This window comes from Papio anubis, chromosome 6 (genome assembly GCF_008728515.1).
Source record: "Papio anubis isolate 15944 chromosome 6, Panubis1.0, whole genome shotgun sequence".
Lineage (NCBI taxonomy): Eukaryota > Metazoa > Chordata > Mammalia > Primates > Cercopithecidae > Papio > Papio anubis.
In genome coordinates this window covers 77,999,410-78,022,580 of record NC_044981.1, presented here as the reverse complement: position 1 = coordinate 78,022,580, position 23,171 = coordinate 77,999,410, and the positions used below count along the sequence as shown (strand labels likewise).

The 23,171-nt window shown below is 36.2% G+C and overlaps 1 long non-coding RNA gene across 1 annotated transcript in view; it reads left to right on the top strand.

Moving 5' to 3' along the window:
* The window catches only part of LOC110743118, a 48,131-nt gene extending 26,253 nt beyond the window's left edge, over positions 1-21,878 (top strand). Inside the window, exons 2-3 of the long non-coding RNA XR_002521635.2 lie at positions 14,650-14,873; positions 19,108-21,878. This is a non-coding gene — a long non-coding RNA (uncharacterized LOC110743118). The remainder of the gene's footprint in view (positions 1-14,649; positions 14,874-19,107) is intronic.
* The last annotated feature ends 1,293 nt before the right edge of the window (positions 21,879-23,171 follow it).

Below are 23,171 nucleotides of genomic sequence, written 5' to 3'. Positions count from 1 at the left end.
GATGCCAAAGCTGAACTGATAGTGCGGATAGCTTCTAAAAATTAGAGGATTTGCCAGTCCTCTACTATAGGCCTTTGAGTATATTAGGGAAGCCCGAGAACACAGACATTGAGGGGTATAAAATAGAGCTGCCCACAGAGAGAACTGAGTTCTCATTTGGAACAGAAATAACTGTATTATGAGCTAGAGGATTTGCAAGAGAAGCTTGCATGTGGATATTCTGCATATTCAAATGCTTCACTGTGCATTTAAGTTTTACATGGAATCCTTTACATTACATCAAAGGCCTTTACTTTCTTCTCTTATCCATGTATAGAGAAAACATACATGCATTATCAACTCAATGGTTATTTCATCTTACTGTAACACGTAAAGAAATTTATTGGCAAAACACCTCACAATGGTGTTTTGTTAGAAAACTGAAGGCCATCTGTGCTGGAGTCTCCAGGTAGTGCTTCTTTCTTCTCTTTTGTTCTGTAGAATTGCACTGGTTCATACTCTCTAACTTTCAGCAAAAAGCAATTTTGTAAATGGTGCACTCAAATGCTCTGATGAAGTTATAACTGATAAAGGCACTGAGACGAAGATGCTGCAGTGAAAAATGGGGCACGTCAAAGAAAACTGATTCGTAATCATAAAATGCAGACAAGGAAGAATAAAGTGGTGTGTGTATTGCAGGCTGTCAGTTGCCCACTTCCAGGTTTGTCCACAGCCTGAGGGCATTATATCTTGTCAGAAGTGCTTGTGGATGCTCATCTGTCAACACTTGTTCAATGTCAAATTGTATCAGAGGGTTCAGTCTCCTTTTGGACTTCAGTAGTCATCTCTCGGCTCTATTATATCTCCTTTGGTTAAATGAACTTTCATTTCAAAACTGTCAGGCTTTTTTCATGCGTCCCTTTCCCCATGGAACTGGGAATCTGGGCTGGATCTTAAAGCCATATATACTGTTGCTTTCTTTTAACAATGACCTGACACAGATCTTTAATGGAAAATTCCCATCACCTCCCAGAATACATATGACGCAGCACACTCCTTCCCCAACTTCTGTGCCCCTTCATCTAACAGTCTCCCTGGCAGGGTTGAAGATTTTGTCTTCACTTGTGAAAGCCAATTGCTTTACCCTTTTCTGTTGTGGTTCTTTATGACCACCACTACCATGCAGGGGTGCTTTTTTTCTCTTTCCCACTACCATTTCCTTTTTTGTTTCCCAGCAAATTAACCCCCTTCTTTAAGATTCATTATCTCAGAGCCCTTTCTAATTTATTACTACCTGAGACTTTCTTTCCAGACATTATATGAATTAAACTGCAAATCCTTTCATGACGAAATGCCTAGAAATTCTATATGAACAATTTTTTAAACCTCTCCTTTGAATGCATAGATGAGTTGATAAAACATAATCTCCGTAGAGAAAGTGAATAGAAAGTCATATTTGACACCGTAGCAGTTACTGCTATTTGTGTGTGTGTGTGTGTGTGTGTGTGTGTGTGTGTGTGTGTGTTGGGGGGGGTGCCAGTAGTCATGAGAAGCTAGGGATATAGACTATAACACCATGGATCGACAGATGATGAGATGTGGGGACTGTAAGAGACAGGAATTGGAACTGAGATATATGTATAAAGCTGGGACTCTTGAAGGGCAACACTTAGTAAAAGAGTGACTAGAAAATAAATATGCTCACCCATGCAAGGAAACCACATGGCAGCGTCACTAGCTAAGACTGGTTGCTTGGGGACAAAGGCTCCCCTGGAGAACTCTATAATCACAGGCTTGCCATCTCATGGTTTGTGATTCAAATATATACTTTTCTTTATGATTCATGAACCCTCAAGCTGAGATACAAGGTGAGAAGTTGTCACAGGTCAGTGAAACCCATGGGTACCTGGGAAAAGCAAACACACAGCCTAGGCCAAAGTGGTTTCCCACAGAAATAGATCCTCTAAAGATGAGCTCACAATCCAAAATTACAAAATATTCAAGGAAATAATTTACCCTGAACCAAAATCAGTAAAGACAATAAATAAATATCAAGATCACAAGCCTAAGAATTCAGATGTTACTTTTATCCATTAGACTTTTAAAAGGTATGTTAAAATGATGAAAAGAAATATACTGCCAAAGAGGCCAAATAGAACTTCCAGAAATTGAAAATGTAAACACTGAAGTAAAAACTGAGTGAGCATTTTAAACAGGATATTGGACACACCTGAAGAGTGAATTCATGAACTGGAAGATAGATCTGAAGAAAACTATTTGTACTGAGACGCAGATAACATTACGAATGACATAAACATTACGAATGACATAGTTTATCTTTTGCACTGTGTTATGTGCCATGTACAGAGATTAAAATCTAGTCCCAAATTTACACTTCCAAAAATTGCCTAATGTTGTATAACCACCTTCTGAATGATCAGAAACTCCTGAAGGGAGGCAACTAAAATATATTTAGTGTATCAATCAAGTTCTCATCCCAAGTTCTGCAATATAAGTACCAAACAGTAAAGTTAACGATCCTGAGAAAAAGGAAAGAGAAAAGATGGGCATTTTATCTACTTATATGACTATATACATAACAGAGCGAGGAGGAAATGATAGGTAGATGCCATAATTCTTACTTCTGCAATGGCATGAGCCATGGTTGATATTTCCTTCAGTTAGCACCTCAGACTGTTGACTTTCTCAATGAAGCCTTCGTTTCTGAGGAATATGAACTCTTGGTGTCCAGTTTGTTTTGGATTGCAAGACCCTTCTTTGCCTCTTGGCTTAGTAGAGGCACCCCAGATCAACTGGATTCTAGCCAAAGTCTTCCTGCCCCCAATTTGCAGCAATTATTCTGTTTCTCCTAGACAACCAGGATCAAACACCACTTTGTTTGTTTTATCTGGTGTCCTCAAGAGACTAACTGAGCAGATGGCAGTTGCCATGTTCAATTTAGTGGTATTACTATTAAACCCTTTGATGGCAGCATTTCTCCCTTGGATTTGAAAAACTTAAGTCATTAGGGGTAAACAGTAATGGAGATTGGAAATAAATATTTTGTAAATTAGTCATGAGTTGTAGCTATAAAAAGGACCAACCCTACTCACCCCTTCAGTGCTGGAACTCCTGTTTCCTAGCCAGTAATTGATTGCTCTTCAGAACATTTACCAAATTCCACAGGAGAGCATTTTGAGCTTGCAAAGTGTTAGATACTGGCTGATATAGTAACTGAGTCTTTAATAGGCAATTCCAGCTACATATGGGTAATGAGCAAGCAGATGTGACCAATGAATTTTTATAACATTTCCTTATTTCTTTTCATAGTTAAAAGGACTTTCTTGGCCAGAAGCAATATTGTGTGATATTCCATGAGGATGAAAAAGCCATCTAGTAAGTCTATGGTAGGTGCTACTTGAGGAGATATTGAGACATGGAAGGCATACCCAAATCCAGAATAAATGTCTGTTCCAAGGATGTAGCAGGATTCAGTGTAATGAATCTGCCGCAGGTGAATTCCTGGTCCAATTAGAGTATTCTACCTTACTGGAGGGGTCAGGGTCAGTAACTATTGTTGGTAGACTTGGCACCTGATTCTGAGAGTAACTTAGTCAACCATAGTGAGAGTAGTTCTTTGTTGATGAGCTTGTGTATAACCTCTGTCCTTGTCAATATGGATGATTTTAGAACCCACTGAACAAGGATGGGCTGGCTGGAGAAAGAGGCTAACTAATACCACAGGTTAGCTGAGCTTCACCTGACAACTGAGAACCTTCTCTGCAGTGGAGGCATTATAATGAGCATCTCTATGAGACACAGATATTTTTCTTGACATCAATCATCTGATCCTGTTTCTTCTAAGAGCTTGATGATCTCTTAAATCTAATCAATCTGCCCTTTTCCTAGCCAATATGGACAAAGACATATACTTGAAGTTCTGCCTACTGGAAAAAATTATCTCTTCCACTTCTCTTCCTGAGTGGGCTCTAATATCATGGAGGTGTGTCTCTGCCTATTGTCAGCCACAGGTGTCTCTTTTATATCACTGCATCATAGGAAACTTTCCACACAGCAATGTGGGCCCTTGAAGTAAGCTGAGGGGAAGATGGCAGCATGGGAGAATCAGGCCCGCTGGAAGGGTAGGCAACATTCTTATTCAACTTTTTTTTTTTGAGGATCTGTCTAAGGCTGGTCTCTAATACACTAACTTCTCCTTGACTGTGCAGTGTATTGTTTGCAGCCAGTTTAGAGCTAGGTATATCTGGTAACACCAAGTTTATAATGGTCAGCTGAGTCCCCTATCACCAGGTATACCATGGTTAGCAGGGCCCAGTGGCAATCAAACTACTGTCTTCCAAAAGAATGACAGCTACATACCAAAGAGGATGCAGTTTTCTCTCAGATTCTTTGTTGACTTCATTGTGATTCTTCTAACGGGAATTTCTGCAGCCATCATATATTATCTTAATCTGCTCAAGACATTTAATTAGCCATAGCATTGGCTGAGTCATGGGGATCAAGGTGCAGAGAGCTGTTTGCGGTGTAGCTTGGACAAGATGAAGACTCTTCTCTTGCTCTAGGCCTTAATCAAATTAGGCAAAGTTTCAGGTAACCAAATAAATAAGTTACGGTGTAAATATAGTTTATATTACTTCAAAAATGCAAAAATCCCACCAAGAATTGTATGTACAAAATATTGCAACCTGTCTTTTATTTTGGAAGGAATATGCTGAGCCAGTCTACTAGTCTGCCAAAAACTTTACTGAGCTTTCAGATTTTTATACTTTTGTGGAGGACACCATCCATCTTCTGATGAGTCTGGCTTCTAGGCAACCAGCTTCTTTTTGCTCTTCAGGTTGTATTATTACCAACAATGTGATGGACCAGGGAGATATCTTGTGGAATGAGAAATAGTCAGATCCTTGAGAAGTAAATTGTGGCATAACACTGAGGAGGTGCTGTGTCCTAACATGGAATAACAAAGATGTACAGCAGGTGCTTGAATAACATCACTTTGTTCAATGTTGTTTCATTATAAATAAACTTGATGATAAAAAGAAGAATTGATTCTTCGCTGGGGCCTCCGTCTGTGTGAAGTCTGCATGTTCTCCCCATTCTGTGTGGAGTCAGGTACTCTAATTTCCTCCCACAACCCAAAGATGTGTACATTATGTTAATTGGTATATCTTCTAAATGGTCTCAGTCTGAGTAATTGTGTGTGTGGGTGTGTGTGTGTGTGAGTGCATCCTGCAGTGGAATAGTGTTGGTGCCAATTTTATGCCGTGATAGGTTCCATCCACTGGCAACCCTGAACTGGAATAAGTGGGTTAGGAAATCAATGACTGAATGAATAATGAATTTTGTTATAGTCCAATAAAAATTCATAAAGTGTACAATAATCATCCAAATGAATGACAATAAATAATGCCGGATGAAAGAGCTCAGTGAGCCTGCCATATTTGTTATTGTGTGGTTTTGAACTGTGTGGTGGTAGGAGGTGCTCTTTTCAAGTTTTGAGTTGCAAACACTTATTCCTTGATGTAACCCATCACTAGGACTGCTGTTACTCACCAGTTCACCAAAACCAGTAAATAATTATCTAGGTAAATAATTACCTTACTTGCTTCTATTAATCTTTCTTAAATGTATATGCAGCTCACATTTATTTCAAATGTTAATACTGTAAGTGTTTTGAGCCTTTAGAAGTTTAACGATGATTTTGTGACCAAAAATATGCTATAGGAACTTAGCTCCTTTTTATATCAATTAGCCTATGATAAAATTGGTTTCAGAGCATGTTGTCTTGCATAAAGTCAGTTTCCAAGAACTTATTGACAACATTAAAGGATGACTTACTGTACTAATCTTTTTCCAGGGAAGCTATTGGTTTCTGGTATTTTCTGCTTGTTGGGATTGAAAAAAAGTCACTGGATCAATAACTGGTTATTAGGTATCTGTGGTTGTATTAATTTAGTCCATTAAAAATATTACATCTGGAACAGTAGCTTTTATTGGAGTCATCAGCTAATTCAGGTTATGAAAATTCACTATTGCTCTTCCAAAATCAATCATGTTTTGCACTAACTAAACTAGAGAATTACACTGAGCATTTTATAATTACCACTCTGCATTTTCCAGCCTTCCATGGTAGCAATAATCTCTGCACTTCTCCTACAGGTGTAGTATTGTTCTTGACTTACTATTCTGTATGGAAAGAGAGATAGCCTCTGCATGTCCCTATTTTTCTATAGCTCTTACTCTATGAGTTGAGGATGTAATGTGAGTATTTTTCTAGCTACTGAAATGTATTCAAACATTATGGTCAGGACCTGGGGAAATAACCATGTAATGGGATGAGGGTCACACACAGCCAATTGTGAAGGAGACTCAAGTGAAAATTATTTTCATGACATGTGGCTCTGGGAATATCATAGACTGAGTGTGTGTGTGTGTGTGTGTGTGTGTGTGTGTGCGCGCATGTGCATGAAGGTCTTCTTATTGGTGACTAAAGTTAGATACTTCGTAAGACATAGTTCTTATGTTTTGGAGTTTGAAGAAAGTAAGGAAAATTTCCAAAGGACCAGAAAAAAAGGAAAAGCTGTGAGGACTTAAAAAGCAATTAACACAGAAGTAATGAGGGATTCCAACAAAGGCAGGAGCCAAATTGTCACTGCTACCAAGAAACTGTGCTTTGGTCTGGTGAAAAGATGTATGTGGGAAGTTGCTAAACTTGAGTGTCCCAGGTTAAGTGTAAGAAACTTGAAGGTGATTTAAGCCATCATAGAGGTTGGTAGCCTATCCTGGCTTGTGTTTGATGGAAACCAAATCCACTTTGGTGAAAATGTCTTTATTTTATGCTGTCATGTTTCCATTGATCAAGATCAGCCAAATATGAACCCACAGAGAAAGATTACCAAACATGCAAAGAAACTAAACCATATCAATGATAGCTAGCATAGGTAACATACAATACATACGAACCCTCAAAGAGTTGAGACATGATAATCATAAAATATAGTTGCATAAGATGTAGGATATAAAACAACATTTTATGAACTATTTAAAGAAATGGAAGATGGAACAACAAAAAATGTACATGCAACAAAGCACTTAAAATTTTCCAAGCATATATAAAGAATATCAAATGTAAATTTTAGACATGAAAAATGTAGTTGTTGAAAAACAGAGGGTAAGGAACATAATAGATATAAAAGAATAGAAATAAGTTAATTTGGAGACAGACTTGAAGAAATTAACTAGAATGCAACACAGAGAAATGGGAGGTGTAAAATGAAAGAAGTATTAAGAGATGTGGAAGATAAAAAGAGAAGGTCTAATACTATGTCCCTTGTGACATATACAAGAAACAGTAGCAAGAGATCCACCTGGGAGATCATTAGAAATTCAGATTCAGCCTTACTGCTGACCTCTTGTATCAGAATCTTTATTGATTAGGAAGCTCCTCAGGTAACAATATACACCCAAGGTTTGAGAAGAAGTAGGTGAATAAATGTATAGTTAGAATCCCAGACTGAAAATAAAGAGAATGGAGAAGAAGCAATATTTCAAGAGATAACAATTACACATTTTCCAGAATTGAGGGAAGACATGAATCTATTTCTACCAAGCAGGATATCTATCTATCTATCTATCTATCTATCTATCTATCTATCCATCCATCCATCTATCTATCTATCTATCTATCTTTCTATCTACTATCTATCTATCTATCTATCTATCTATCTATCTATCTATCTATCTATCTATATCTATCTTCTATCTACTATCTATCTATCTACACCCCTTCTATCTATCTATCTATCTATCTATCTACTATCTATCTGTCTTCTTTCTTTCTATCTATCTATCTATCTACTATCTGTCTTCTATCTATCTATCTATCTATCATCTATCTATCTAGATTGTAGTGAAACTGTAGAACACCAAAAATCAAAAGGAAATCACAAAAATGACCTAGAGAGAAAAGACACTTGGACTGCTGACAATTGACACTACAACTGTAACTTCAACATCAACAACAGAAGCAGAAGAGACTGGAATAATATCTGAAAAGCAACTCTTCTGTACCAACCAAAACTATCTTTTAAGAATAAGATGAAACAAAATAAAGTAATTTACAGAGAATCAAAAACTGAGAGAATTATCCACATATCATACTTAGGAACATCTAAAGGATGTATTTAAGAAAGAAGAAAGATTATTCTAGAAGAAAGAGCTGAGATGTGAGAAAGAATGGTGAAAAAAGAAATCAGTAAAGTCATTAAACAAGTCAAAACAAACATTTTTATAAAGTGATATCTAATTTGTGAAGGCTTAAAACAAAGGGAAGAATTAAAAATACTTGACAACTAATAGGTAAGTTGGGAGGGGTGGTTAGAATTAATTTTTTTTCTTAAATTTTAATTTCTTATTTTTAATTTTGTAGGTATATAAAATATATCTTTTTGTTCATATTTATAGGATACATGAAATATTTTTATACAGGCATACAATAATCACATCAAAGCAAATAGGACATCCATCACCTCAAACATTTATGTTTTCTTTGTATTACAAACTATCCAATTATATTCTTTTAGTTATTTTAAAATGTACAATAAATTATTGTTCACAGTAGTCACCCAGTTGTGCTATCAAATGCTAGATCTTAATCATTTTCTCTAACTATATTTTTGTACCCATTAACCATGCTCCCTTCCCCCACCTGCTCAACTACCTTCCCAGCCTCTGGTAACCATCATTCTACTTTCTGTCTCCACTTGTTCAATTATTTTAAATTTCCCATAAATAAGTGAGAACATGCAAAGTTTGTCTTTCTGTGTGTGACTTATTTCACTTAATGTTCTCCACTTCCATCCATGTTGCTGCAAACAACAGGCTCTTGTTCTTTTTCGTGGCTGAATAGTACTTCATTGTGCATAGGCATCACATTTTCTTTGTCCATTTATCTGTTAACAGAAACAGGTTTCTTTCAAATCTTGGCTATTATGAGTAGTGCTGCAATAAACATGGGAGTGCAGACATCTCTTCTATATACTGATATCCATTCTTTTGGATAGATAGCTAGAAGTGAGATCACTGGATCATGTTGTAGTCCTAATTTTAGTTTTTTGAGGAACCTCCAAACTGTTCTCTATAGTGATTGTGCTAATTTACATTCTCAGCAACAATGTACAAGGGTTCCCTTTTCTCCACATCCTTGCCAGTATTCACTGTTACCTGTCTTTTGCATAAAAGCCATTTCAACTCAGTTGAGATGATATCTCATTGTTGTTTTGATTTGCATTTTTCTGTTGATCAGTAATGTTGAGCACCTTTTCATATACCCTTTTGCCATTTGTATGTCTTCTTTTGAGAAATTTCTATTTAGATTTTTTGCCCATTTTAAAATCAGATTATTAGATTTTTCCTAATGAGTTGTTTGAGCTCCTTATGTATACCAGTTATTAATCCCCTGTCAAATGGCTATTTTGCAAATATTTTGTTCCATTCTGTGGGTTTTCTCTTCACTTTGTTGATTGTTTCCTTTGTTATGCAGAAGCTTTTTCACTTAGTGTGATTTCATTTGTCTATTTTTGCTTTGGTTGCCTATGCTTGTGTGTATTACTCAAGAAATCTATGCCCAGTCCATATCCTGGAGCGTTTCCCCTATGTTTTCTTGTAGTAGTTTCATAGTTTGTGGTGTTAGATTTAAGTCTTTAATTTTGATTTTTTTTTATATGGCGAGAGATAGGGGTTTAGTTTCATTCTTCTGCATATGGATATCCAGTTTTCTCAGAACCATTTATTGAAGAGACTATCCTTTCTCTGATGTATGTTCTTGGCAGTTTTGTAAAAAATGAGTTCACTGTAGATGTATGAATTTGTTTCTGGGTTCTTTATTTTGTTCCACTGGTCTATGTGTCTGTTTTTATGCTAGTACCATGCTGTTTTGGCTACTATAATTTTGTAGTATAATTTGAAGTCAGGAAACACATTAGTGTTTCTTCCAGTTATGTTCTTTTTGCTCAGGATGGCTTTGGCTATTGTGAGTTTTTTGTGGTTCCATATAAATTTTAGGATTGTTTTTCTATTTCTGTGAAGAACATCACTGTTACTTTGATAGGGATTGCATTGAATCTGTAGATTACTTCAGATGGTATGGACATTTTAACAATATTGATTCTTTCAATCCCTGAACATGGAATATCTTTTCATTTTTTGATATCCTCTTCAAATTCTTTCATCAATGTTTCATAGTTTTCATTATGGAGATCTTTCACATTTTTAAGTTAATTCCTAAGTATTTTATTTTATCTGTAGCTATTGTAAATGGGATTGCTCTCTTGATTTCCTTTTGAGATTGTTTGTTGTTGGCATATATAAATACCACTGATTTTTGTATGTTAATTTTGTATTCTGCAACTTTACTGAATTTGTCAGTTCTAATAGTTTTTGGTGTATTCTTTAGATTTCTCCAAGTATAAGATTATGTAATCTGCAAACAAGGATAATTTGACTTTCTTTTTTCTAATTTTGATGTCCTTTATTTCTTACCCTTATCTGAGTACTCTAGCTAGGACTTCCATTGCCATGTTCAATAACAGTGGTGAAAGTGGCATCCTTGTCATGTTTCAGATCCTAGAGGAAAGGCTTTCAGTTTTTTCCCATTCAATGTGATACTAGCTGTGGAGCTCTCATATATGGTTTTTATTGTGATGAGGTAAGTTCCTTCTATACCCAGGCATTTGATAGTTTTTGTCATGAAGGAATGTTGAATTTTATCAAATGCGTTTCAGCATCAATTGAAAGGATTATGTTTTTTTCTCTTTATTCTGTTGATATGATGTGTCACATTGATTGATCTGCATGTGTTGAACCATCCTTGCAGCCTTGCATTAAGTCCCTCTTGGTTATGATGAATGATCTTTTTGATGTGTTGTTGAATTCAGTTTGGTAGTATTTCGTTGAGGATTTTGCATCAATGTTCAACAGTGATATTGGCCTATGGTTTTTTCTTTTTTATATATGTCCTTTTCTGGTTTTTGTATGAGGGTAATCCTGGCCACAAGGAATACATTTGAAACTATTCCCTCTCCCTCTAGTTTTCAGAGGAGTTTGAGAAGGATTAGTAATAATTCTCCTTAAATGCACAGTAAAGTTCAGCAGTGAAGCCATCGCATACCAGAATTTCTTTTGCTGGGAGTCTTTCTTATTGCAGCTTTGATCTCATTACTTGTTCTTGGTTTGTTTAGGTTTTGGATTTCTTTATGGTTCAATCTTGGTAGATTATATGTATCTAGGAATTTATCCATTTCTTCTAGGTTTTCCAATGTATTGGCATATAATTGTTTGTAATAGTCTCTAATTATGCTTTGAATTTCTGTGATATTGGTTGTAATGTCTCCATTTTATCTCTGATTTTATTTATTGGGTCTCTCTTTTTTTAGTTAGCCTGGCTAAAGGTTTTTTCCCATTTATCTCCTCCTCCTCCTCCTCCTCCTTCTTCTTCTTCATTTATTTATTTATTTTATTTATTTATTTATTTTTTGAGATAGGGTCTCCCTCTGTTGCCCAGGCTGTAGTGCAGTGGCATGATCATAGCTCACTTACAGCTTCCACCTCTTGGGCTCAAGTGATCCTTCAACCTCAACCTTCTGCATAGCTAAAACAACAACTGCGTGAGATCACGCCCAGCTAATTCTTTGCCTTTTTGTAGAGATGAGGTCTCACTGTGTTGCCAAGACTGGCTTCAAACTCCTGGACCCAAGTGATCCTCCCACCTTGGCCTCCCAAAGTGCTAAAATTACATGCATGAGCCACCATGCCAGGCCTGATTTTGTTTATCTTTAAAATAAAGGCTAACTTTTAAGTTTTTGATCCTTGTGTTGTTTTCTTTATTTCAAATTCATTTATTTCTGCTTTGATCTTTGTTATATCTTTTCTTCTACAAACTTTGGGTTGGGTTTGCTTTTGCTTTTGTAGTTCTTTAAGATGCATTGTTAGGTTGTTTATTTGAAGTTTTTTTACTTTTTGTATGTGGGTGCTTATAGCTATAAACTTTTCTCTTAGTACTGCTTTTGCTATATCCCATAGGCTTTGGTATGTTGTGTTTTCATTATCATTTGGTTCAAAAAATTTTTCAGTTTCCTTCTTAAGGTCTTCTGTGACCCACAATCAGGAGCATACCATTTAATTTCCACGTGTTTTCAAAGTTCCTTGTGTTATTGATTGCTAGTTTTATTCCATTGTGGTCAGAGAATATACTTGGTATAATTTCAATTTTTTTGAATTTTTAAAAACTTTTTCTTGTGACCTAGCATATAGTCTATCCTTGGTAATGATCCATGTGCTGAGGAGAAGAATATATTCTTCAGATGTTGGAGAAAGTGTTCTATAAATATCCATTAAAACTATTTGGTTTATAGTGTGGATTAAGTCTGATGTTTCTTTGTTGATTTGCTGTCTGGATGATCTGTTCAATGCTAGAAGTGGGGTGTTGAAGTCTCCAGCCATTATTTTATTGATGTGTATCTCTCTAACTCTGACAATATTGCCTTATGTATCTGGGTACTCCACTGTGGGTACGTATATATTTACAATTGTTATATCCCCTTTCTGAATTGACCTCTTCATCATTGTATATTATAATAACCTTTTATGTCTCTTTCTATAGTTTTTGTCTTGAAATCTATTTTGTCATATGTAAGTATAGCTACTCCTGCTCTTGTTTTGGCTTCCATTTGCATTGATTATCTTTTTCCATCTCTTTATTTTCAGTCTATTTGTGTCTTAATAGGTCAGGTGTATTTCTTGTAGGCAGCAGATCACTGGGTCTTGCTTTTCTTTTTTAATCCATTCAGCCACTCTGTGTCTTCTGATTTCAGAGTTTAGTTCATTTACATTCAATGTTATTATTGATAAATAAGGACTTACTCCTGCCATTTTAAAATTTGTTTTTTGGTTGTTTTATGGTCTTCTCTTCCTTCTTTTCTTCCTTTCCATCTTCTTTTTAGTGGATGTGATATTCTCTGGTGATATGATTTAATTTCTTGCTTTTTATTTTTTTGTGTGTGTATCTGTTGTATATTTTTTTATTTGAAGTTACCATGAGGCTTATAAATAACTCATTATTATAAACTGATGACAACTAAACATTGATTGCATACATGAACAAGCATATAGGAGACTAATAAAAATTCTGCATTTTAATTTATCCTTCTGTTTTTAACTTACTGTTGTTTCTATTTATATTTTATTTGTACTTATATGTCTTGAAATTTGTTGTAGTTATTTTTGACCAGTTTATCTGTTAGTGTTACTAGTCAAAATATGAGTAGTTTACACACCACAATTATGGCATTATAATATTCTGTTGTTTTCTGTGTAGTTACTATTACCAGTGAGTATTAGACCTTCAGATGATTTCTTATCACTCACCAATAGCCTTTTCTTTCAGATTGAAAAATGCCCTTTAACATTTCTTGTAGGACAGGTCTGATGCTGATGAAATCCCTCAGCTTTTATTTGTCTGGGAAAGTCTTTGCTTCTGCTTTATGTTTGAAGGATATTTTTGCTGGATATACAATTCTAAGATAAACGTTGTTTTTCTTCAGCACTTTAAATATGTCATGCCACTCTCTCCTGGACTGTAAGGTTTCCACTGAGAAGTCTGTTGATAGATGTATTGGAGATCCATTGTATGTTATTTGTTACTTTTCTCTTGGTGCTTTTAGGCTCCTTTCTTTATCCTTGACCTTTCGGAGTTTAATTATTAAATGTCTTGAGGTAGTCTTATTTGGGTTAAATCTGCTTGGTGTTTGATAAACTTCTTGTACTAGGATATTGATATCTTTCTCTAGATTTATGAAGTTCTCTCTTACTATCCCAGTGAATAAACATCCTACTACCCCCTCCTCTTTAAGGCTAATAACTCTTAGGTTTGCCTTTTTGAGGCTATTTTCGAGGATCTCATATGCATGCTTCATTCTTTCATAATTCTTTTTTCTTTGGTCTCCTCTGTGTATTTTCAAATAGCCTGTCTTCAAGCTCACTAATTCTTTCTTCTGCTTGATCAATTCTGCTATTAAGAGACTCTGATGCGTTCTTCATTATGTCGATTGCATTTTTCAGCTCTAGAATTTCTGTTTGATTCTTTGTAATTATTTCATTCTCTTGGTTAAATCTATCTGATGGGATTATGCATTTCTTCTGTGTGTTACACTGAATTTCATTGCATTTTCTCCATATGGCTGTTCTGGATTCTCTGAAAGGTCACATATGTTTGTTTCTCCAGTATTGGTCTCTGGTGCCTTTTTTAGTTTGTTTGGTGAAGTCGTGGTCTTGATAGTCTTGATGCTTGTGGATGTTTGTTGGTGTCTGGGCATTGAAGAGTTAGGTATTTATTGTAGTCTTCACAGTCTGAACTTGTTTGTATCCATTCTTTTTGAGAAGGCTTTCCAGGCACTGAAGGGACTTGGGTGTTATATAAGTTTTTGGTCACTGCAGCTATAGCTGCATTATGAGATACTCCAAGCCCAGTAACACTGTGGCTCTTGCAGACTTGTACCAAGGTACTACCTTGGTGGTCTTGGATAAGATCTGGAAGAATTCCCCGGATTACCAGGCAGAGACTCTTATTCTTTTCCCTTTATTTCTCTCAAACAGAGTCCCTCTGTTTATGCTGAGCTGTCTGGATCTGGGGGAGGAGTTACACAGAACAGAAGCACAGAATCCAGCACAGCACTGGGTCTCCCTCAAGGCCCACAGTAACCAGTGCCTGGCGACTTCCTATGAAAGCTCAAGGCCCTAGGGCTCTACAATCAGCAAGTGGTGAATCCAGCCAGGCTTGTGTCCTTGCTTTCAGAGTGGCAAGTTCCCATAGTTCCCAGGTAGGTTCACAGATGCCATCTGGGAGCCAGGTCCTTGAGAGGGAAACCTTAGGAATCTACCTGGTGCTCCATTCTACTGCTTCTGATCTAGCCCCCAAGCCACAAGACAAAATCCTTTCCTTCTTTCCTCCCCATTTTACAAGTAGAGGAATCTCTCCCAAAGGCTACCACCACCCCAGTCACATGGCCAGAGTTGTCTGGCAACCACTGATGTTCATTCAAGGCTCAAGAGGTTTTTAGTCGGCTTGTGGTGATTGCTGCAAGGCCTGGGTCTGTCCTTTCAGAGCAGTGGGCTTCCCTCTGGCCCATGGCAAGTCCAGAAATACTGTGTAAGAGCCAAGGCCTGGAATTGGGGACCCCAACAGCCCAGTTGGTGCTCTACCCCACTGTGGCTGAGCTGACACCAAGGTAAATTTTGATTCCTATGAAAGTGCTTTTCATGTGAATAGTTCAATTTAGTGTTCCTGAAGGGAGGACAACTGATGAAGGCTTTTATTCAGCGGTCTTGATCCAAAGTATTTTTTTAAAAATTAAAACAAAAAAAAATTTTTTAAGACAAGGTCTTATTATGTTCATCTTTGAACTTTATTGATGTAGGTGTTTATTGCTATAAACTTCTCTCAACACAGCTTTTGATGTATCCCATAAGTTTTAATATGTTGTGTTTCCATTTTCATTTGTTTCAAGAAATTTTTTTAAATTTTCTTCTTAATTTCTTCATTGACCCAATGATCATTCAGGAGCATGTTGTTTAATTTCTATGTATTTATAGTTTCCCATCTTCCTCTTGTTATTGATTTCTAGTTTTATTCCATTTTGGTCTGAGAAAATACTCAATATGATTTTATATTTAAAAAAATTTTTGAGACTTTTTTGTGGCCTAAAATATGGTTTGTCCTGGAGAATGTTCCATGTACTGGGGAGAAGAATGTATATTCTGAAGCTATCAGATTAAATGTTCTGTATATTTCTATCGGGTCCATTTGGTCTAAAGTGTAGTGTGAGTCCCTGGTTTATTGTTATTTTCTGTCTAGATGATCTAATGCTTAGAATGGGGTGTTGAGGTCTCCAGCTATTATTGTATTGGAGTCTATTTCTCCCTTTACATCTAATAATATTTGCTGTATATCTGGGGTGCTTGAGTGTTGAGTGCATCGTGGGGTGCAATTTTAAATTGTTATATCCTTTTGTGGAACCGATCCATTGAAGAATAGTATTTTCAACAAATAGTACTGGGACAACTGAATATTCACATGCAAAAGAATGAAGCTAGACCCTTACCTCACACCACACACAAAAATTAACTCAAAATTGATCATAGACCAAATGTAAGAGGTAAAGCTTTAAAAAAAAATCTCAGAATAAAACAAAGGAGCAAGTCCTCTTAACATTGCATAAGCAAAAATTTCATAGATATAACAGCAAAAGCACAAGCAACAAAAGAAAATTTAGATAAATGGTGATGTATCAAAATAAAAACTTTACTGCTTTAAAGGACAATATCAAGAAAGTAAAAGGACAGCCTCCACAGAATGGGAGAATAGTCTTGCAAATCATATATTCAATAAGAAAGTCTTTAGAACCAAGAATATATAACGAACTATCACAATTCAACTATGAAAGGATAAATAGCTCCATTTAAAAATGGGAAAGGATTTGAATAGATATTTCTACAAAAATATATACAAAAAATAACATCCAATATAGCACAATGAATTACTCATTAGGGAAATACAAATCAAAACTGTTAGATAACACTTCATATCCACTAGGATGGCTATAATAAAAAGATGGATAATAACAAGTGTTGATGAGGATAGAGAAGCTAGAACCCTCATATATTCTGGTGGGAATGTAAAATAATGCAGCTGCTTTCAAAAACAGTGGAAGTGTCTCAAAAAGCTCGACATAACAGTTACCATATAATCCATCAATTCTAATCCTAGATATATACCCATGAAAATTGGATGTTCATTCAAAAACTTGTACACAAATGCTCATAGCAATATTGTTGACAATAACAAAATATGGAAACAACCCAAATGTCCATCGATTGATGAATGGATAAATGCTATGTGATTATATTCATATAATGGAATAGCATTTGGTGACAAAAAGGAATGAAGTATTGATATATGCCATGAACCTTAAAAACTTTATGCTAACTGAAAAAAAAAAACAGACACAAAGGTTACATATTATATTATTTCATTTGTATGAAATATCCAGATTAGGCAACTTCATAGAAATAGAAAGTAGATTAGGGATTGTCTGGCTGGGGGAAAGGGAGAATGAGGAGTGACTGCTTATGTGTCTGAGCTTTCTTTTTAGAGTAATGAAAATATTCTGTAAGTAGATAATGGTGAAGGTTGCACAAGTCTGTGAATATTAAAAACCATTGCATGATATGCTTCAAAAGTTTTAGCCTTGTGGAATGTGAATATCTCAACAAAGCTATTATTAAAATAAAAATAAAATTTAACCCAGCATCAGGGTATAAACCAATTGGGGTGGATGAAGAAAGCAGAATAGCCAAGTTAATAGATTATTAATTGACAAGGGCTTAAGCTCAGTGTTAGTGATGCCAATGGGGTCAAATGCAAGAACCATAACCAAAGTTAGACTTCAGAATGTAGCAACTCCAATTGCAAGAGAAGTGAGAAAGGGAAGAATCAATAGGCTTTGCTCCTGGGTAACTCAGAGAATGGCTGTGCCATGAAGGAGTGAGAAGCTGTCAGGGGTGAAGGGGGTCAATGTGATGTCCAATATAGCACAATGAATTACTCATTAGGGGAATACAAATCAAAACTGTTAGATCTGAGTGGAATGTGAAACAGAGTAAAAAAGAGATGGCTAAAAACTACTGACTGCCTTTACTTAATATAACAGATAACTTTTTTTCAAGAGAGGGTCTCGCTCTGTCACCCAGGCTGGAGGGCAGTGGCATCATCTCTGCTCACTGCAGCCTCTGCCTCCCGGGTTCAAGCAATTCTCCTCCCTCAGCTTCCAGGGTAGCTGGAATTACAGGCATGCATAATGACATCCAACTAATTTTTGTGTTTTAGTAGAGATGGGGTTTTACCATGTTGGCCAGACTGGTCTCCAACCCCTGGCCTCAAGTGATTCACCCACCACACCCTCCCAAAATGCTGAGATTACAGACATGAGCCACCATACGCAGCCAACAGCTAACTTTTATATAGAACTTGCTGTGTGTCAGATAGCATCCTAAGCACTTGACATGTATTAATTCAGTTAACCCCTACAATGACTCTATGAGGTACAGACTATAAATATCTCCATTTTAAAAGAGCAGAAAATGAGGCTCCGAGAGGTGAAATAATTGCCCAATATTGAGCACGAACTTATCCTGTAACTTCTATACTCTATACCACCTTTTTAAGTAACAAAAAGGCACCCATCATTTATAGGTAATATTCATCTCCTCAATTCACAGGTATTATTGATAAACCATTTGTTTACAAAAATGCAAATTATCATGGAGTATTTTAGTCTTAATTTGCATAACTTTATTTGGGAATCTATCTGAGAATAAACCAGACACCTTAGTAGCAAATACACTTGCTGTCACTGAAGTTTGACACTTCAGGAAGATGTGGAAGGCAAGTTTCAGAAGGATTCAGGTATTAGCCAAGGGTAGAGCTGATGTCTTCTCATATACCCTCAGAGATATTTTCATTCTCTGTGAAATAAATTCTGCCCTGTTGATCTCTCTGACTTCTGTAACATTTTTCTGGAGAGCTTGAGATTTTATTTCTACTAGGTATTATGAGTTTTGTAGCTAACTTTCTGGAATGATTTTTAAAGCTTAATTTGCAAAAGTAATGTTTCCTTTACTTCTAATGGTTAGTGTATTCCACTAATATTTATAATGACTTACTTCTATCACCCACTATGAGATAATTATATTTCCTTTACTTCCTTTTTCAAAAGGAGATTACAATGTCTCTGTATATTCCTATGAATGAAGGCTGTTGGAAAAATGAATCATGCACAGGATACTGACCCTCGCATGGCTGCATAAAAGAGTGCCTCAGTTCTGAAACATTTTCCTACATAGAGATAAGGAGCCCTCACAGCCTGTGCTGGGCATATCGTCTTGTTTGGGAGTATCATTTTCTGCTCCAGGTTCAATGTATACTTTTTCTTCTGTGTAAAGTGTGTGCATCCTATGACACCTGGTCAATCGCACTGCTATTTCTGTTTCTTGCAGAGGAAGAAATAGAGTCCTTCACCTATAGCACAAGAGGGGCCCATGCAGACCATCTTCCTATGTTGGCTGTATGACAAGACCTGCTCTTCATGGCACCTGTTTGAAGCCGAACTTGCTCTGGTTCTTCCCTATGAGAGGAGAGCGTTGTTCCATTCAGCACCTGTGTGAATCCTGTCTTTCTTGGTGATGCTTTCTTGGTGACTTGATGCAGTGAGGTGACATCCTGGGACTGCTGCTCCCGGTGGTAGGCATTGTCATGCTCTTTGCTGTCCTCCCTGCAGTGGACTCCTCCCCTAGAAGTGGTAAGAGGTGTCATTTGCTTGACAAGGACCAAAATGCCACCTATCTGAAGAGGCCAGAGACCAAATACTGGGACTGTTAGGTTAATACCAAACTTCAAGAGCTAAAAATCAAAATTCAGCGATATTATTTTAAAAATATAGATAAGCAAAAAGGAAAAACTATTTGTAATCCTGCCACTAAAACACAACTACTAATAGGATTTTGAGGCATATCTTTCTAGTTTTTTTCTTCTTTTTAAATATATATATATTTAATATTTGTATAAATATATAAATATAAATATAAAATAAATATATATATATTTAAAAAGAATAGTTCTAGATTTACAAAAAGGTTGCAAATATAGGATAAAGATTTCCATATACCTTATACCCAGTTTTTCCTATTTTAACATCTTATGTTAGTATGGCATATATGTTACAATTAATGAATTAATATTAATACATAATTAATAACTAACATTTTATTCATATGTCTTTAGTTTTTACCTGATGTCCTTTCTGTGTTCCACAATCCCATCAGGATGCCACATTACCTTTAGCTGTCATGCCTCCTAAGGCCATTCTTGACTGTGACAGTTTCTAATACTTGGCTTGTTTTTGATGACCTTGATAGTTCTGAGGAGTACTGGTCAGGAATTTTGTAGAATGTCTTTTAATTGGGATTTGTCTGATATTTTTGTCATGATTAAACTGAGATTATGTGTTTTTGGAAGGAAGACCACAAAGTCACAAAGGTAAAATGCAATGCTGATCACATTGTATCAAGGACAACATACTATACACATGACTTATTACTGTTTAAGTTAACCTTGATCACCTGGATGAGGTAGTGTTTGTCAGATTTCTTCACTGTGAAGTTACTCCTATCCCACACTATACTGTACTCTTTGGAAGAAAAGTCACTATGTACAGCTCAAACTTACGGAATGGGGAGTTATGCTCTACCACCTTGAGGATGAAGTATCTATATACATTATTTGAGATTCTTTTGCACGGGAGATTTGTCTCCTCCATTTATTTTTTAGTCATTTATTTACATCAGTATGGACTCATGGGTATAGATTTTATACCTCGGGTTGTAATTTAATACTATTTTACTTGTTTTCTTGCTCAAATTGTCCCAACTTTTGCCACTGAGAGCTCTTTCGATTGGCTGTTGTATGCTTACCCTTTGAAATACCACTATAATGTCGGTTTGTTTTGGGGGATTTTTTTTTGGAGTAATTTTTTACTTTCTGGTATTGCATTTACTCATCTTCAGTGGGTCATATTCATGACCCCAGGCCTAGAATTGGCCATTTCTTTAATGAGCTTTTGTCTTTTAATGAAACAATGACATTAGAAAGCAAGATCTGGGCACTAGGGGTGTTTATTAATATGGGGGTGCCATTACTTCTAGGTCCTTTAAGCAGAAGAGAGCAAGAAAACATATATATGTATATATCAACTTGTGTGTGTGTGTATATATATATAATATTTCTATATGTAACCATCTATACTTATTTTAAGCTAAAACATGAGTTCATACTGATTTCTCCAACTCTAATTCATTACCATAGTGATCATTCTAGCTTCCTCTTTTTGCTTGTCAAAAACCTCCCACTCCAGCAGTGAAAAACCTGGCTCCTACCATCTGCCATCCATTTACATATGCTTTAATCCCAGTATACATGTATAACAGAATCAGAATTGTTAACCTGTATTCCCATGGAAACAACTTTATTAGCTGGAGTACAGTAGTTATATGTAATTTATTTTGCCTTTAGTCTTCCTGTATTCACTCACTTCTGAACTTACTTATTAGTACCTTTTCTCCCCTACCCATTTTGCTGAAATTGTTTCATACATTTGTAGTAAGTTAAATTCTTTTGTCACATTCTGCATTCCAGGATCACATGCTAAGATCCCCTGAACTCCTAAATGCCTTTTTAAAATTTTTCAACCATTGAGGTTCACTCTTTGTGTTGTAAAGTTCCATGGGTTTTGTCAAATATATGAAGAGATGTACCCACCATTACAGCATCATACAGAATAGTTTCACTGCCTTAAAAATACTGTGCTTCACCTTTTCATCCCCCATTCCTCTCCTTGAAACCCTGTTAACTATTCTAAAATTGTTTTGCCTTTTTCAGAATGTCATATAATTGGCATCATACAGTATGTAGCCTGTTCAGACTTACTTTTTTCACTTAGCAATATGTGTTTAAGATTTATTCGTGTCTTATTATGGCTTGATAGCTCACTTCTTTTTGTCACTGAATAATACTCTACATTTTACCATTGAATAATTGTACTACTGTTTATTCATTCATTTGTTGAAGGACAAATTGGTTGCTTTCAATTTTCAATTTAAACTTGCTAGAAACATTCACATGTAGGTTTTTGTGTGAATATAAGTTTTAAAATCTTTTGAGTATGTACCTTGGAGTGCAATTGCTGGATTATATGGAATGACTATGTTTAGCCTTGTAAGAAACTGCCAAACTCGGCCAGATGTGATGCCTCATACCTGTAATCCCAGCACTTTGGAAGGTTGAGGTAGGAGGGTCACTTGAAGCCAGGAGTTCCAGACCAGCCTGGGCAACAAAGAGAGACCTCATCTCTACAAAAAATTTAAAACTTAACCAAGCATGGTGATGTGTGCACCTGTGTTCCCCGCTACTCAAGAGTCTGAGGTGGGAGAACTGCTTGAGCACAGGAGCTTGAGGCTACAGTAAACTATGATTGGTCGTGCCACTCCACTCCAGCCTGTCTCTTAAAAATAATTAAAATTTAAAAAATTAGAAACTGCCAAACCCTGATTCAGTACCATAGTTATCATTCTAGCTTCCTCTCCTTTCTGCTTCTAAACGATCATCCCGTTTTGTATTCCCATCAGCAATGAATGAGAGTTTTTGCTGCTCCACAGCCTCAACAGCAATTAACGTGATTAGCCTTTTGGATGTTGGCCATTCTAACAACTGTATAGTTGTATTTGTATTTCATTCTTTCTTTCTTTTTTTTGAGACAGGTTCTCACTCTGTTGCCCAGGTTGGAGTGCAATGGCACAATCTCAGCTTACTGCAATCTCCACCTCCCAGGTTCAAGTGATTCCCATGCCTCAGCCTCCAGAGGAACTACAGGTTCGTGTCACCACGTCCGGCTAATTTTTGTATTTTTTGGTAGAGACAGGGTTTCACCATGTTAGTCAGGCTGGTCTTGAACTCCTGACCTCAAGTGATCTGCCCACCTTGGCCTCCCAAAGTGCTGGGATTACAGGCGTGAGCCACCACACCTGGCCATTCATTGTTATTTCAATTTGCAGTTCATGACAGCTAATGTTGAACATCTTTACATATGCTTTTTTTGCCATTTGTATATTTTGTTTGGTGAGGCATCTGTTGAAATCTTTTGCTCATGTTTTGGTGAGTTGTTTTCTTATCGTTGAGTTTTAAGACATCTTTGCATATTTTAGATACAAGTCCTTTATCAGATATGTTTTGCAAATATTTTCTTACTGTTTGTGGCTTATGCTTTGATTCTCATAACTGTCTTTGACAGAGCAGAATTTTTAAATTTTAATACAGTCCAACAATTATTTTTCTTTTATAGATTGTAATTTTGGTATTATATCTAAAAACTTATTGCCAAACTCAAAAATCACATAGATTTTCTTTCCAGTCTTTTTTATGCCTATATATTTTATCAACATGAGATTGTACTGCATATACTGCACTACAACTTGCTTTTCATTCTTAATGACATATTGCAAACTTTTCT